The following is a 15,704-nucleotide window of genomic DNA, read 5'->3' on the forward strand; positions in this document are numbered from 1 at the left end:
CACTTTCATCTCCTCTCTGGAATTCAGCTCTTTTGTCCACACTTGAACCTTGATAGTGATGAGGTGAGGAGGTTTGTGGTCCTGGAAGAACTTAAACTGAGTGTCACTAAGCAGGTTAATACTGAGTGAATGCCACTTGATAGCAACCGAAAGTGCCATTCAATGACATCTTCTATCACTTTACTGATGATTGAGAGTAGACTATGGGTTGAATTCATTCTCTTTTTGTGTACAGGATGTAATTGGGCAATTTTCCACATTGGCGGGTAGATGCCAGTATTGTAACTAAACTTGAACAGCTTGGCCAGATTTGCGGCAAGTTCTGGAGCACAAAACTTCAGTACTATTGCCAGAATTGTGTCAAGTCCCATACCTTTTTCAGTATCCAGTGCCTCTGACCGTTTTATTGACATTACGTGGAGTGAATTGAATTGGCTGCAAGTTGGCATCTGTGGTGTTAGAGACCACTGGAGGAGGCTGAGCTGAATCATCCACTCTGCACTTTTGGCTGAAGATTGCTGTGATTGCTTCAGCATTATCTTTTGCACTGATGTGCTGGGCTCTTCCATCATTGAGGATGGGGATATTTGTGGAGCCACCACCACCACCACCATTGAATTGCTTCATTGTTTACCACCATTTATGGCTGGACGTGGCGGGACTGCAAAGTTTACATCTGATCTACTGGTGGTGGGCTTGCTTAGCTCTGTCGCTTGCTACTTATGCGGTTTGGCACACAAGTAGTCCTGATTTGTAGCTTCACAAGACTGACACCCCATGCTTCTGGGATGCTTCCTGCACAGTCTATTGATCCACGGTTGATTTCCTGGCCTGATGGTAATGGTTGAGTGGGGGATGTGCCGTGCCATGAGGTTTCTGATTGTGCTAGAGTATAATTCTGCTGCTGCTGATGGTCCACACAGTCTCACAGATGCCCAGACTTGAGTTGCAAAATCTGCTTGAAGTCTACCATTTACCTCAGTATCATATAGGCCAACTGGGTGAGTATTCTTAATATGAAGGCAGGACCTCACCTTACAAGGACTGTGTGGTGGCCAAACTTACTGATACTGGCATGGACTGATGCATCTGCAGCTACCAGATTGAGTTATGAGGTTAGGTATGTACTTCCCTCTTGTTGGTACCCTCACCACCTGTTGTAGACCCAGTCTATCAGCTGTGTTCTTTAGGACCCAACCAGTTTGGTCAGTAGAGCTAATGCTGAGCCTGTCCTGGTGGTGAACTTTGAAATCCACCTGTCCAGAGTTGTCGGGTATTATTGCTAGACTGTTAATCCTGAGGTTCTAGTAATATTCTGGGAGCCTGAGTTCAAATACCACCATGGCAGATGGTGGAATTCGAATTCAGTAAAAATCTGGAATTAAAAGTCTCATGGTAAACCGCGAAGCCACTATCTATTTTTTGGAAAATCCTATTTGGTTCACTCATCCTTTAGGGAAGGAAACTGCCATCCTTACCTGATCTGGCCCACATGTGACTCCAGACCCACAGCAATGTGGTTGATTCTTAACTGTTCTCTGAACAATTAGGGATCGGCAATAAATGCTGGTTCTAGGCAGCGATGCCCTCATGCCATGTATGAATTAAAAAACAAAATTCTATGCTCTTGCCACCCTCGGTGCTTCCTCCAAGTGTTGTTCCACATGGAGGAGTACTGATTCATCAGCAGAGGGAGGATGATATGTGGTAATGAACAGGAAGTTTGCCTAGTGGTATTATTACCCATATTTAACCTGAAGCTGAGATTATGTAGGGTCCTCAGTCAATACCGAGGATTCCCAGGGCAATTCCATCCTGATTGTATACCATTATGTCACCTCTGCTAGCTCTGTCTTGTGCCACAGGAATAGTGATGGTGATGCCTGGGACATTGTCTATAAGGTATGATTCCATGAGTATGTCTGTGCCAGACTGTTGTTTGACTAGTTTGTGAAACAGCTGTCCCAATTTTGGCAAACTCCTCCAGATGCAATTAAGGAACACTTTGCAGGGTTCCCAGGGTTGTTTCTGCTGGTCTTGTTTCCAATGTGTTGGTAGTTGCCCAGTGGTCTGTCCATCTGGTAATCTTTAGATGATTAGGAAGGAACATTTGCGGTGAGGCACAGCCTGAGTAGGCATGCGCTATAATGTGGGAAAATGTGACGTTCATTTTGGAAAGAAGAAAAAAGAATAGATTATTTAAATTGAGAAAAAAATGCATAAAGTTGAAACACAAAGGGAATTGGGGATACTTGAGCAAGAAATACAGCTAACACAAGTGCAGCAGATAATCAGGAAGGTTAATGGAATATTGGCACATATTTCAAGGGGGAAGGAGTGTAAGAGTAGGGAAATCTTACTACAAACTGTACACCGTGCTGGTGAGATCACACCTGGAGGACTGTGGGCAATTTTGGTCCCCTTATTTTAGGAAAGATATTTTATTGGAGGCAATTCAGAGAATGTTCACTAAAATGATCCCTGGTAGGGAGGGATTGTCTTATGAGCAAAGATGAAGCACTTTTGGACTCCACTCACCAGGGTTTAGAAGAATGAGATGTGATCTAATTGAAACCGATAGAATTCTTATGAGGTTTGATGGTAAATACTGAGGGTGTTTACTGTAATGGGAGAGTCTAGGATGAGAGAGCATAGTCTTAGATTAAAGAGGGCGCCAATAAAGGGAATTTCTTTTCTCAATTGAGAATCTGGAATGCATTGTCACAAGAGTCCTTGAGTACATTTAAGGCTGGGATAAATTCTTGATCAGGAATCAAATGTTGTTATGGGGAGAATACAGAAAATTGCACATGAGGAATGTTGGATCAGACTTGATCCTGTTGAATGGCAGGGCAGGTTCAAGGGGCAGAACAACCTACTCCTGTTCCTATTTCGTATAGTCTTATTGTTCTATTTCTTTTCTGGCAGTTGATACAACTGAATAGCTTACTGTTCTATTTCAGAGGGCAGTTGAATCTCATGTAGACTAATCCCGGTTAAGGATGGCAGTTTCCTCCCCTAAAGGGTGTTAATGAACCAGATGGCTTTTTATGACAGTTTACGTTGGTTTCATGGTCTTTAGACTTTTATTTCTAGATATTTAATGAATTCAAATTCCACAATCTAATTTGGTGGGTTTTCAACCCAGATCACCAGAAAATTACCTGGGTCTCTGGATTACTAGACCAGTGAGAATACCTCTAGAATATCACCTCCACCTGATGTGGAAAGACTTGGGTGTCACTAAATACTCATCTTACAGCCAGAATATTGTGGGTTCAGTTCTGCTCCAAAAACTTGATCACAAAATCTGGATTGATTTTCTGATGCAGTGCTCTGAAAAAGTAACACTGCCAAAGGTGCTGTCTTTCGGATGATACAAGAAACCATGGTCCTGTCCATGCTCAGATGAATTTTAAAGATTTGTGGGATTTTCTAAAGAAATGCAAGGAAGTTTTTCCCGGTGTCCTGGCTAATGCTTATTCTCAGCCAGTACAGACAGTCTCACAAATGAAAGCAAATTGTATTGAAGTAAATTGATTGAATGTTTTGAAGAGGGCAATGTTGTTGATGTAGTGTACATGGACTTTCAAAATGAATTAGATGAAGTACCATATGACAGACCCGAGCAAAGTGACCTAGACCTTGGAGCAGAAAATCGGCCTTTTGGGCAGGAGCCCTTCATCAGTAATTAGCCCTCATTCCTGATGAAGGGCTCCTGCCCGAAATGTCAATTTTTCCTGCTCCTCAGATGCTGCCTGACCTGCTGTGTTTTTCCAGCACCACACTAATCTCCAGCATCTGCAGTCCTCACTTTCGTCTTGGTGTGCAGGGTGCAATTGCAAAGTTTGAGAGCAATGAAAAACTTGAAAGTGTTGTGAACTGAGAGGGCTAGTATAGAACTTTGAAAGGACATAAATGAGTTGGTGGAACGGGCAGACAAATGGCAGAGGAAATTTATTGCAGAGAAGTGTTTCACTTTGGAAAGGATATAGGGAGGCAATATAAAATAAAGGGTGCAACTCTAGAGGGGTTGCAGGAGCAAAGAGACCTTTGTGCACCACACTATAGGAAGTTTGTGAAAGCCGTAGAGAGGATGCATGAAAGATTCATGAGAATGGTTCCAGGGATAAGGACCTTCAGTTGCATAGATTGATTGTTGCAACTGGAACTGAGAAGAGAAAGTTGAGAAGATTTGATGGTGGTTCAAAATTTTACGGAATCTGGAAATATAGATAGGGATAAACCTGTCTCGATCATGGTATGATTGGGAATCAGAGGTTGAAGGTAATTTGCAAAGAAGCAGTGAACAGAACATTTGTCCTCAATGGTGTTTAGCTGCTTGAGTGTTATTGGAGCTGCATTCATCCAGGCAATATCATCAAGAAGTATTCCATCACACTCCTGACTTGTACTTTACTCTGGGGAGTTGAAAGGTGAGTTAACTCATTTGGCACCCCCTTTAATCTAAAATGGTGTTCCCTTTTCCTAGCCTCTGATTTGCTCTTCTGCCACAAAATTAATAAATGAGGAAAGCCCTTTCTTGCAGCAAGTGACTAAGAATCGATATGCATTGTCTGTAAGTGTTTTGCTGTATTTAAGAGGGCATTGAATTATTATCTGAAAAGGGAGAATATATAGATCTGCAGGGAGATGATAGGGGAATAGCATTCGGTAAATTGCTTCTTCGGAGACCCAGCATAGACATGACTAGATTAATGATCCTAAGCTGTGACCGTTCTGAGATTCATTTCCCTATCTTGTGACACGTGATCAACTTAAGTTGAATGTGCCTTGTAAACCTCCTAACACAGCCCTTGATCCACTTTTTCATTCTTGGACCAAGTCTGCTTTAACCCATTCTCTCTCTCAGATGCATGCATACGCATACTGTGTTATATTGATATGTTTGACTCTGGATTGATTCCTGAATCCCAGAGGTCAATGTTTCATCCACAAAATATTTAGCAAATCATTGACCAGAATATTCTATGTAAAGATAAATGAAAAATAGCTGGTGACTGTGAAATAAAGGCTGCCCATTAGTTGCCGAGTTTACACACTGTTAACTACTGTTTAATAATTATATGATCTGATGTACTCTCTTGCCTAATCCTTGCTGCATTCTGAGAGCCAACTTTAATTTATGGTTGCTATGCAACGCTGTTTGTTCAGTACATGTTCCTGTTTACCATTACTGGTTATTTGGCTGCATTTTGTAAAATTTCTTTTCAACCACACACAAGTGGCATATGACGAGAGATTGAGTTCAGTTTGGAGCGTCGGAATTCTCCCTTTCTGAACTAAGATGAAAGACTGATGTGAGGGGAGTGAAGCTTGCAAACATCAATAACAAATGATTGTGAAGCAGGGAGTCGCAAAGGTCAGTGTGAATGATGTGTTTAAGTAATTAATTGAGTGTGGGAATAATTGGTTCCAATATCCTGTGAGATAGAGCAAGTGCACTGAGAAAGTTTGGTTACTTCTCTCGGGTGCCCCTTTGACTATTCTGATAAGCAACTGTTTTGTTTCTCCAATAATATGCTAATCTGTCACCCTGTCTGTACTGTACAGACAAATATAAAATATCTCACAGCAGTGTCTCAAGGGGGAGTTGTGGTTTTCCCTTTAGTGTCATAGTCCATATGTACTCCACACTCAACGTTGTTCAAACTGCTAACTTAGTCTTGTGGAATTTAAAGAAAAATCATGGGATGTGGGTGTCACTGGCTGGGCCAGTATTTATTGCCCATCACTGGTTGCACTTGAGATGGTGGTGGTGAGCAGCTGCCTTAAACTGCTGCAGTCCATTTGGTGTAGGTCCATCCATAATCCTGTTACCGAGGAAGTTTCACTACTTTGACCCATCGACAATATGAAACAGTGATACATGTCCAAGTCAAGATGGTGAGTAGTTTGGAAGGTAGTGGCATTGCCGTGCATCTGATATTCTTGTCCTTCTAAATGGAAGTGGTGGTGGGTTTGGAAGGTGCTTTGAATTTCTGCAGTGCATCTTGTAGGTTGTACACACTGCTGTTAATGAGCATCAGTGGTGGAGGGAATGGGTGTGGTGCCAATTAACTGCTTTGTCCTGAATTCTGTCAAACTTGAGTGTTGTTGGAGCTGCACTCACCCAGGCAAATGGGGAGTATTGCATTACATTTATGACTCGTTCCTTGTAGGTGGTGAACAATCGTTGGGGAGTCAGGACGTGTTACTTGTAGCAGTATTCCAAACTTCTGATGTTATTAGTGCTGGATTCCAGAATATCAAGGGCTGACAGATTGTGTCTTATTGGAGATGGTCATTGCCTGGTATTTGTATGGCCTGCATGTTACTTGCCACTTATTGGCCAAACCTGAATGTTGTCCAGGCCCTGTTGCATTCAGACATAGTCTGCTTAAATATCTGAGGAGTTGCAAATGATGCTGAACATTGTACAATCATCAAAAATTTCCATTTCTGACCAAAGGACTTTGATGAAGCAGCTGAAGACAGTTGGGTCTAAGACACTACCCTGAGGAACTTCTGCAGAGATGTCCTGGAGCAGAGATGACTGACCTCCAAAAAAAACAACCATCTTCTTTAGTGCCAGGTATGGTTCCAACCATTTCAGCCAAGTCTTTACCTCTGGCTGAGAAGCTTGCAGTTAGAGCTTCAACTCACAGTTCATCACTGGAGTGGGAAGAAAGCTTCATTCTCTGAAGTTCAGTCTTTCAGATCAGACTTCAGCTGTAATTTAGTCCAATTTGATGTTCCACTGATTTTGTTAAAAAGATAAGATCCTTTTTGACACCAATTTGATAGCAGGGAACTGTCCTGATGGGGAGCCTAAGACAGAGTTCAGTTTCAAAGGAAACAAAACTAGTCAAAGGAACTAGAAAAGTAGTAAACTAAGTGGAAGACGACAAAGAAATGGCAAGGATCAAGTAGATCAAAATGAAGAAGAATATTTTAAGAGGCAGAATTCATAAATTGAATGGCTGTAATTTAACTGTCATTGCTATATGGTGAGTGAGATTGGGAACTGAATATCCAGGGATATTCTACATTTAGGAGGAATAGACACAAAAAATAAAGCGGATATGGTAGCACTCCTGGTGAAGGATGAGATCAGTAAGAGAGGACCTTAGTTTGAAGAATCATGATGCAGATTCAGTTGGGTGGAGGCATTGGGGAGTCAGGGGATGAGCTAAGAAACAGTAATCGGAAGTAAACGGTGGGTGTTGTTTATAGTAGTATTAATAATGGCACACCTATGAATCAAGAAATTAGAGATATACATAATGAAGGTTAGTCAGTGATAATGGGCAACTTTAATTTGCATTTGACTGAGTTAACCAAGTCAGTGCTCATACACCGGAATATGAAATTCTGGAATTAGCATTAGATTTTATTGTCGCATGTACTAGAGTACAGTGAAAAGTATGCAATGTTTATATTCCCGGTGCCACCTTAGGTACAAAATTGTAGAAAAATAAGGAAATAAGTTAAAAGTTCAATACTAAAGTCCTCCTTAGTATAAATTAGAAAAGTAAATAAAAAATTAAAAGCTCAACATTGCAGTCCTTAAGTGCTGAGCCATGCTGGGCTTGCAATCCCCATAAGGTTCGAACTCCTCTGCATTGCGCTCTATGCCGCTGCAGTTGCTGGGAGACCTCGGACTGCTGCAAATGGCTGGGAAACTCTCTCGCTGCTGTTGAGTTCAATCTCCCCCGTGCTGGGCCTGCTCTCCTCAACGTTGGACTCACTGTTTAGCCTCCGCCGTGTGCACACTCTGTCCCCTGTTCTGGCTTAATGTCACCACAGAAGGTAAGTAGATTAAAGTATAAAAAGAATGCTGTGGAAGAAGAACGAGAAAGTAAAAATAGACAGGACAAATGAGGTCCGGGCAGGCGCCTGCATGCTATTCTGCCACTCCGCCGTCTTGCACACCAATGTATATGGCAGAACTTTGAATTAGTATGCTTAGCAGCCTATTTTGGATTTAGCGTTCTTTAATGAAAAAGGGCAATGAATAATCTTCGGTGTAAAGGAGCTTTGAGAAACAGTGACTATGATATGATGGAATTTTATGTTAATTCACATTTATATTTAAATGTGAGTTTATTCTGAAACAAGGGTCTTAAAACTGAGTGGAAAAATATGTGAAAAATTTGATGGTAGTCAGGTAACGATTAGAATTTCATGAGATGTTACAGGATCTACAACACATACATTCCTCCCAGACACTAACACCCAAAGGGAAACCATCCAAATTTGGTTCAAGCAAGGCTGGGAGGTGCTGGTGTCTAAAAGTCCTGGGTATCCTTCTCCATGAATCACTAAAAGCTAGCACACAGTTTCACCAAACAATTAGGAAGGCAAACAGTATATTAAGTCCATAATAAAATGATAGCACTAGGAATAGGAGTAGGCCATTTGTCCCCTCGAACCTGCTCCACCATTCAATTGAATAGTGGCTGATTCAACATTTATCACATCCATTTTCCTGCCTTTTCTCCATAACCCTTGTGTCCCTAATTGATCAATTATCTATTTTAGCCTTAAAAATACTTAAGAACTCTGCTCCCACAGCTCTCTGTGATGAGAAGTGCCAAAGAGAGAATCCTCTGAGAAGAAACTTCTCTTTACCTCAGTCTTAAATTGATGCTCTTTATTTCTGAGACCACGTTGGTGTTCATTGCAAAGTGATTTGAGTATAGAAGTAACAAAGTCTTGTTGCAGTTGCAGAGAGTTTGATGGAACCTCACCTGGAGTATTGTATCCAATTTGGTCTCCTTATCAAAAGAAAGATATAGTTGTGACAGAGGGAATGCAACAAGGGCCCACCAGATTAATCTCTGGAATGATGAGGTTGTCTAATGAAGACAGGTTGAGGAATACTACATCTGTATTCTCTCAGATTTGAAGAATGAGAGGTGATATCATTGATATTTACACAAAACTGTGCATGTTGACAGGATGTTTATCTTGCCTGGTGAAATCCAAACGAAAGTATACTATATCAGACAAATTGCAGAGAAACTCAGCAGGTTTGGCAGTATCTGTGAACACTTTGGGTTCAGTGACCCTTCTTCAGGTCCTCTTTCTCTCCACAGATGCCAGATCTGCCTAGTTACTCCAACAATTTCTGTTTGTTTCAGATATCCAACATCTGCAGTTCTTAGTTTTATTGATATAATCTCAGAATAGGGGTAGGCCATTTAACATTGAACATAAGACTTGTACGAATGGAGGATAGCCGTAAACCATTCAGCCCATCAATCTTCCCTGCTTTTCAACAAGATCATGGTGATCTGTCCCAACCTCAAATCTATCTCTCTCCTTTTTATATACTTTGCAATCAAACCCTCACAATCTCTGGGGTAGAGAGTTCCAGACATTCACTACCTATCATCTGGGAGAAGAAATTTGTTCATGTCCTTCCTTCAAGCACCCTCTTATTCTGTAACTATGCTATGACATTGAAATCTCCACTAGTGAAAACATCATCTCAACATCTACCTTATGAAGCTGCCTCAGAATTGTGAATATTTCAATATTTCCTTATACACATGAATGAATAAAGGTCTAATCTGTTTTGCAGTTCTTGATAAATGAACCCCTTCATCCCAGGAAACAGCCTAGTGAATGTCTTTTGATCTATCTCCAATGCCAGTACATCCTTTCTTAAATACAGGGACCATATCTGTAAACAGAACTCCAGGTACAACCTCACCAACTCCCTGTAAAGTTGTAACAAAAATTCCCTATTTTTATACTCCAAACCTTTAACAATAAAAGTCAAAATTCCATTCACTGACTTAATGACATGCTGCATCTATATGCTAACTAATTGGGTTTCGTGCACAAGAGCATCCAAATCCATTTATGCTGCCCTTTTTCACGTTTCTCTAAATTTAAATAATAGTCTCCCTCCTGATTTTTCCTAATAAAGTACATGACCTCTCACTTTCCTATGTTAAACTCCATCTGTCATTGTTTGTCCACTCACTCAACCTACATCCATATCCCCTTGCAGATTCCTTTTTGTACTCATCACAACATGCCCTCCCTATTTTTGTGTTGTCAGCAAATTTGGTTGTGCTGCATTCTGCCCCCCTCCAAGTCATTAACATAGTCCTGGGACTCATCCTTGCGACACTCAACTAATTATATATTTCCAACCTAGAAGAGATCCATTAATCTTGACTCAAATGAAATGAGGATTTTTCTTTTAGTCAGAGGGTGGTGCGATTTTGGAATTCTCTGTCCCAGGGAACTGTGAAGGCTCATACATTCCTTCAAGAGAGAAATCAATAGATTTCTGGAAGGTAATGACAACATGGGATATGGGAACAGTGATGTAAGCAATGAAGGTCAGTCATAATCTAATAGGGTGAAGGGGATCAGTCTTGATGGACTGCATGGCACACTCCTGTTGCTATGTTCAAATTGGTACAGACGGTCTGCTAGACTCAACAGCGGGAAACCATTGCAGCTGTTTTAAGATTGTCTGCCAGACCATTTTATTAATATAATGGCTCCTAGTACAGAACAATACTGCAGTTATATTTGGTGTGATTGTGAGCTCTGTCAATATTTGATCATCAAGTCAACACTGCAATGCCTTTGAATGTTGGTTTTTCAGTCGGTTAATGAACAGATCCTCTATTGTGTGCTGTACGTTTATGGAGCAATAGCACAAATTCCAGACCTCTAATCTGTTCAGCAGGAGGTCCACATTCCAATGCACCAACGATTTCTAGGTAGATACAAGTGGCTTTATACACCAAGGTTCATGGAAATCTGACGCAAGTCATAACGCAAGTCTCCTGATATGTGACAAGTAAATATGAACCCGAAGACAATTTATTTGTTCGTGGGATGAGTGTAACTGATGGGGCTTATCCCTAATTGTTTTTGAGAATGTATGAATTATGAGTAGACCATTTAGTCCCTTGCACCAATCTCCCATTTGATAATATTATCACTGTTTTAATTATGGCCTCAACTCCATTTTCTCATCTAACCCTATAATCTTGACTCCTTTGTCAATCCAAAATCTGTCTTAACCTTGAAGATATTCTATGGCCTTGCCTCCACTACTCCCTAGAGAGGAGAATTCCAGAGACTAATGATCCTATGAGAGAAGAAATATCTTCCATCTCTGCCTTAAATGGGATTTATTTTTACATTGTCATCTAGTTGTGGTTAGCTGCGAGGCTGTGCTGCAGCTCTATAGAACCCTGGTTAGACCATGCTTGGAATATTGTGTTCAGTTCTGATTGGTTGCTTTGTAGAAAGGATGTGGAAGCTTGAGAGGGTGCAGCGGAGATTTGCGAGGATGCTATCTGGACTGGAGTGCAGGTATTATGAAGAAAGGTTGAGGGAGCAAAGAAGGATGAGAGATGACTTGATAGAGGTGTACAAGATGTTGAGAGGCGCATAGACAGAGTGGAAAGCTAGAGACTACGAGGGGGCATAATCTTAAGATGATTGGAGGAAGGTTTTGGGGGAGATGTCAGAGGTAGCTTGTTTACACAGTGGTGGGAGTGTGGAATGCACAGCCAGCGGTGTTAGGAGAGTCAGATTCATTAGGGACACTTAAGGCACTCTTGAATTGGCACATGGAAGTACAATGCATGGTATATAGATTAGTTTCATCTTAGAGTAGTAGGATAAAAGGTCAGCACAACAGCGAGGGCGAAAGGATCTGTATTTTTCTATGTTCTGTGCCTTTAAAGAATCACCCATAATTCTTCTGAACTCCTCTGGATAAAACCAATTTTTTCCAATCATTTCTCATAAGAGAATGCTCTTGATTTAAAGTTTAAATAGTTTAAACCTTAGCACTTATTCTCTGGGGATCTGCGACACAATGATTTGGGGAGCTGTGGATAATGAGGAGGATTGTCAAAGGATACAGCAGAATATGGATAGGCTGGAGACTTGGGCAGAGAAATGGCAAGGTGGGATTTAATCCAGATAAATGTGAGATGATGCATTTTAAAAGATCTAATGCAGGGGGGAAGTATACAGTAGATGGCAGAACACTCAAACGTGAGCATGCAGAAGGATTCAGGATGTACAGTTCCCTGAAAGTAGCAACACAAGTGGATAAGATGGTCAAGAAGGCATATGGCATACTTGATTGAACTGGGCACAGAGTATAAAAATTGGCAAGTTGTGTTGCAACTCTATCGAACTTCTGTCAGGCCATATTTGGAATATTGTGTACAGTGCGGGTTGCCACACTACCAGAAGGATGAGGAGGCTTTGGCGAGAGTACAGGACAGCTTTACCACAATGTTGCCTGGTTTTAGCGATGAGAGATTTGACAAATTTGGTTTGTTTTCAGTTGAATGTCAGAGGCTGAGGGGAAACCTGATAGAAGTTTGCAAAATTGAGAGGCATGGATAGAATGGACAATCAGAGTCCTTTTCCCAGGGTAGAAATGTCAGTTACTAAGGGACATAGGTTTAAAGTAAAAAGGGTAAGTTTAGAGGAGATATGAGAGGTAAGTTTTTTTTTGTATAGAGGGTGGTAAGAGCCTGGAAAGTGCTGGTAGAAGTGGTAGAAGCAGATGCAATAGCAATGTTTAAGAGGCATCTTGATAGATACATGAATAGAAAGGAAAGATTTGGTCCATTTAGAGGCAAAAGGTTTTCAGTTTAGAAAGTCATCATGTGTTGGTGCAAGCTTGATGGGCTGAAGGGTCTGTTCCTATGCTGTACTATTCTTTATTCTTTCGTTGCCACTGATCAGTTGGAAAAGAACCTATTTATCCCTACTCTCTGTTCCTGTTATTGAGCCAATGCATGCTAATATGTTACCCACTATACCCAGAAGTTCTTGTTTTACGTATTAACCTTTGTTGCACCTTGTGAAATGCTTTTTGAAAATTGAAATACATCATGTTTAATCATGTTGTAGGTTATTCTCTCAAAGAACTGTAATAAGCTAGTCAAACACAATTTTCCTCTCTCAAAAACATTTTGATTGCATTAAGATTTCTAAGTGCCCTACTATGCCCTCCTGAACAGATTCCAGCATTTTCCCTTTAGTTTCTATAGTTTTCTTCTTTTTATCTCTATCTCCTCTTGAAGAGAAGAGTTACATTTGCTATTTATCAATATGTAATGTCCTTTCCAGAATCGAACAGGTTAGAACCAGTCAATGTACTGTCACATTTCTTTTAAGGCCTGGGCCTTAAGTCAGTCATTAGTTCTAAAGGTTTTATCAGCATCCTCTCCCAGGTGAATGTAAGTATTTTAAGTTCTTTCTGCTTGATTCACAAATATATATGGGACTTTATTTGTGTCCTCACTGTAGAGGACAGTCCCAAAGATGTGTCCAATAAAGTCTGTCTGGAATGCAGAGTGTATACAGCCTCACATGAAGGCACAAGGGATCATGGTGATGTTGGACCACCTGATGAAGAGGCAGTGCCTTGAAAGTTGGTGTTTCCAAATAAACCTGTTGGACTGTAACCTGGTGTTGTGATTTTTAACCTTGTCCGTACGAGTCCAACACCAGCTCCTCCACATCATAACTGGGCTAGACAAAGTGTGAAAAGCTTAGAGGTGATAAAATTCTTAATCTGAATCCAAGAACACTTTTTAAGCCAGTAGGTAGATAGTCCTACAAGAGAGCATTGGTGCTTAAACTAATTTAAGAGAATAAAAGCAGGGGGTGGCATTGTGATAATGTCACTAGGCTAGCAGTCCACAGCCTGAGGCCAATGTTCTGGGGACATATGTTTCAATCTTGCTGTGGGGCAGATGTTAAAATTGTATCTGGAACTCTTTACCTGAAAGTCTGATATAGGCAGGAACCATGACAAGATTTAAGAAGTATTTAGGGGAACATTTGAAATACCATAGGATGCAAGACTATAGGCCAAGTGTTAGAAAATGAGGCTAGAGAAGCTTCCAGTGTTTGATGACTGGACACATACAATGCGTTGAAGAGCTTCTTTCTGTACTGGAAATCTCAGTCCCTCTAACTTATTTTCCATTGTTAATTTCCTAGGTACAATCTTTCAAAGATCAGTACTCAGTTTAGTTACTCTTTTCCTTTTCAAATACTTGTGGAAACCCTTATCTGTTTTTATATTTCTATCTCACTTCCACTCATTATTTTTCTATCATTCAACAATGGCACCTCCACATCGTGGCTTTTTTACAAATCATTCTTTAATGGTTTCTAACTTCTGTCAATCTTCTGACCAACCAGGAAAATTCTCAGAATTGCACAAGTTTTCTTTCCTTTTACTATCCTTAATCTCCTTAGTTGACCACACATGGTGTAACCTTCTCATAGAATCTTTCTTCCTTGTTGGAATATATCTTTGCTGGCAGTTATTAAATATCTTCTTAGATGTTTTCCACTGCATCTCTACTGTTTCACCCTAATTTCCCAGTTCACTTCAGACAACTGTCATCATATCCTTGTTTAAGTTTATTTAAGACTGAACCTCTAAACCTAGACCCGTACTCTTACCCTTAAACCAATTGTGAATTTCAATCCTGTTATGATCACTTCTACCGAGAGGCTGCTTTATGTTTTCTTTGTATGTTGCATCACATTTGTTACATCGAAGTTTGGATTGACAAGTGGCAAGTCACACCAGTGCCACACAAGTGCCAGGCAATGATCATCTCCAATAATAGTGAACCTAACCGTTGCCCCTGGACATTCAATGACATTACCATTGCTGAATTCCTACGATCAACATACTGGGTGTTACCGTTGACCAGAAACTGAGCCATATAAACACTGCAGCTACAAGAGCAAGTCAGAGGCTAGGAATTCTAAGGTGAGTTGTCGGGCATTATCTATTCCAGAGGATTGTGGAGGCTAGAAAACTGAATGTATTTAAACAGAAGCTCTCAATTCCCCAATATTACAAAAGTCCCTGAGGCACAAAAGAGGAGTTGAGGCCTGAGTCAGATCAACCATAATGTTATAGAATGGTGGAGCAGGTTTGAGGGGCACAATGGCCTACTCTCTGATCTTTTACATACTTATGTAAGCCACCCTCCACCCTGATTTGGAAATATATTGCTGTTCCTTCAGTGTTGCTGGGTCAAAATTCTGGAACTCTCTTCCTAACAGCATTGCTGGTACACTTACATCAAATGGATTGTCGTGGTTTAAGAAGGCAGCTCACCAACATGTTCTTGAGGGTAATTAGGGATGGGCAATAAATGCTTTCCTAGTGAGTAACTTCACATCTCATGAATGAATAAATACAAACTACAGCATCGATGCTGATTTGGTTTATCCAGTCTAAATGAAGACTGAAGTCATGTTGCATGCTTCTGTAATCTCTCCATTAATAGCACGCCCCAGACTACCACTATGGTTTAGTGAGCCACAAATAAAACTTACAAATATATCCTTCCTCTTGCAATTTCTTAGCTGCATCCAAACCAATTCCACATGTGTTCTTCATATCTGAGATTCTCTTTTACTGATTCCATTTCCTTATTTATCAGCACCACACCATCTCATTTTTGTTTTACTTATCCTTTTCCAATGTTGAATATCCCTCATCAATCCTCCATATGATCTAATAAATTTCATGAACCCAAGACTTCCAACAGCCCTTTTAGATAGATGAGAGAATAACTTGTGAAGAACACATAATGTTTATAAAGTTAGAAGACATAGGTTAAGCGAGTGGGCAAACATTGGCAGCTGGAGTGTAATGTGAT

General features: G+C 40.6%; 1 protein-coding gene across 4 annotated transcripts in view; it reads left to right on the forward strand.

Annotated features, from left to right (window-relative positions):
* The window catches only part of LOC122548488 (TOG array regulator of axonemal microtubules protein 2-like), a 119,760-nt gene that overhangs the window by 7,125 nt on the left and 96,931 nt on the right, over positions 1-15,704 (forward strand). Inside the window, exons 1-2 of one of the 4 annotated variants that reach the window (XM_043687208.2) lie at positions 5,192-5,383; positions 6,473-6,595. The exons of 1 other annotated variant lie outside the window; for it this stretch is intronic. The gene's annotated coding sequence lies outside the window, so the exon portion shown is untranslated. Of the gene's footprint in view, positions 1-5,191; positions 5,384-6,472; positions 6,596-15,704 lie in introns of those variants that run through there. 2 more of the 4 variants (XM_087983551.1, XM_087983548.1) reach the window with 2 other exon arrangements.

The sequence above is a fragment of the Chiloscyllium plagiosum genome, unplaced genomic scaffold (genome assembly GCF_037043375.1).
Source record: "Chiloscyllium plagiosum isolate Xiang-an unplaced genomic scaffold, Cpla_swu_hap1 HiC_scaffold_3, whole genome shotgun sequence".
Lineage (NCBI taxonomy): Eukaryota > Metazoa > Chordata > Chondrichthyes > Orectolobiformes > Hemiscylliidae > Chiloscyllium > Chiloscyllium plagiosum.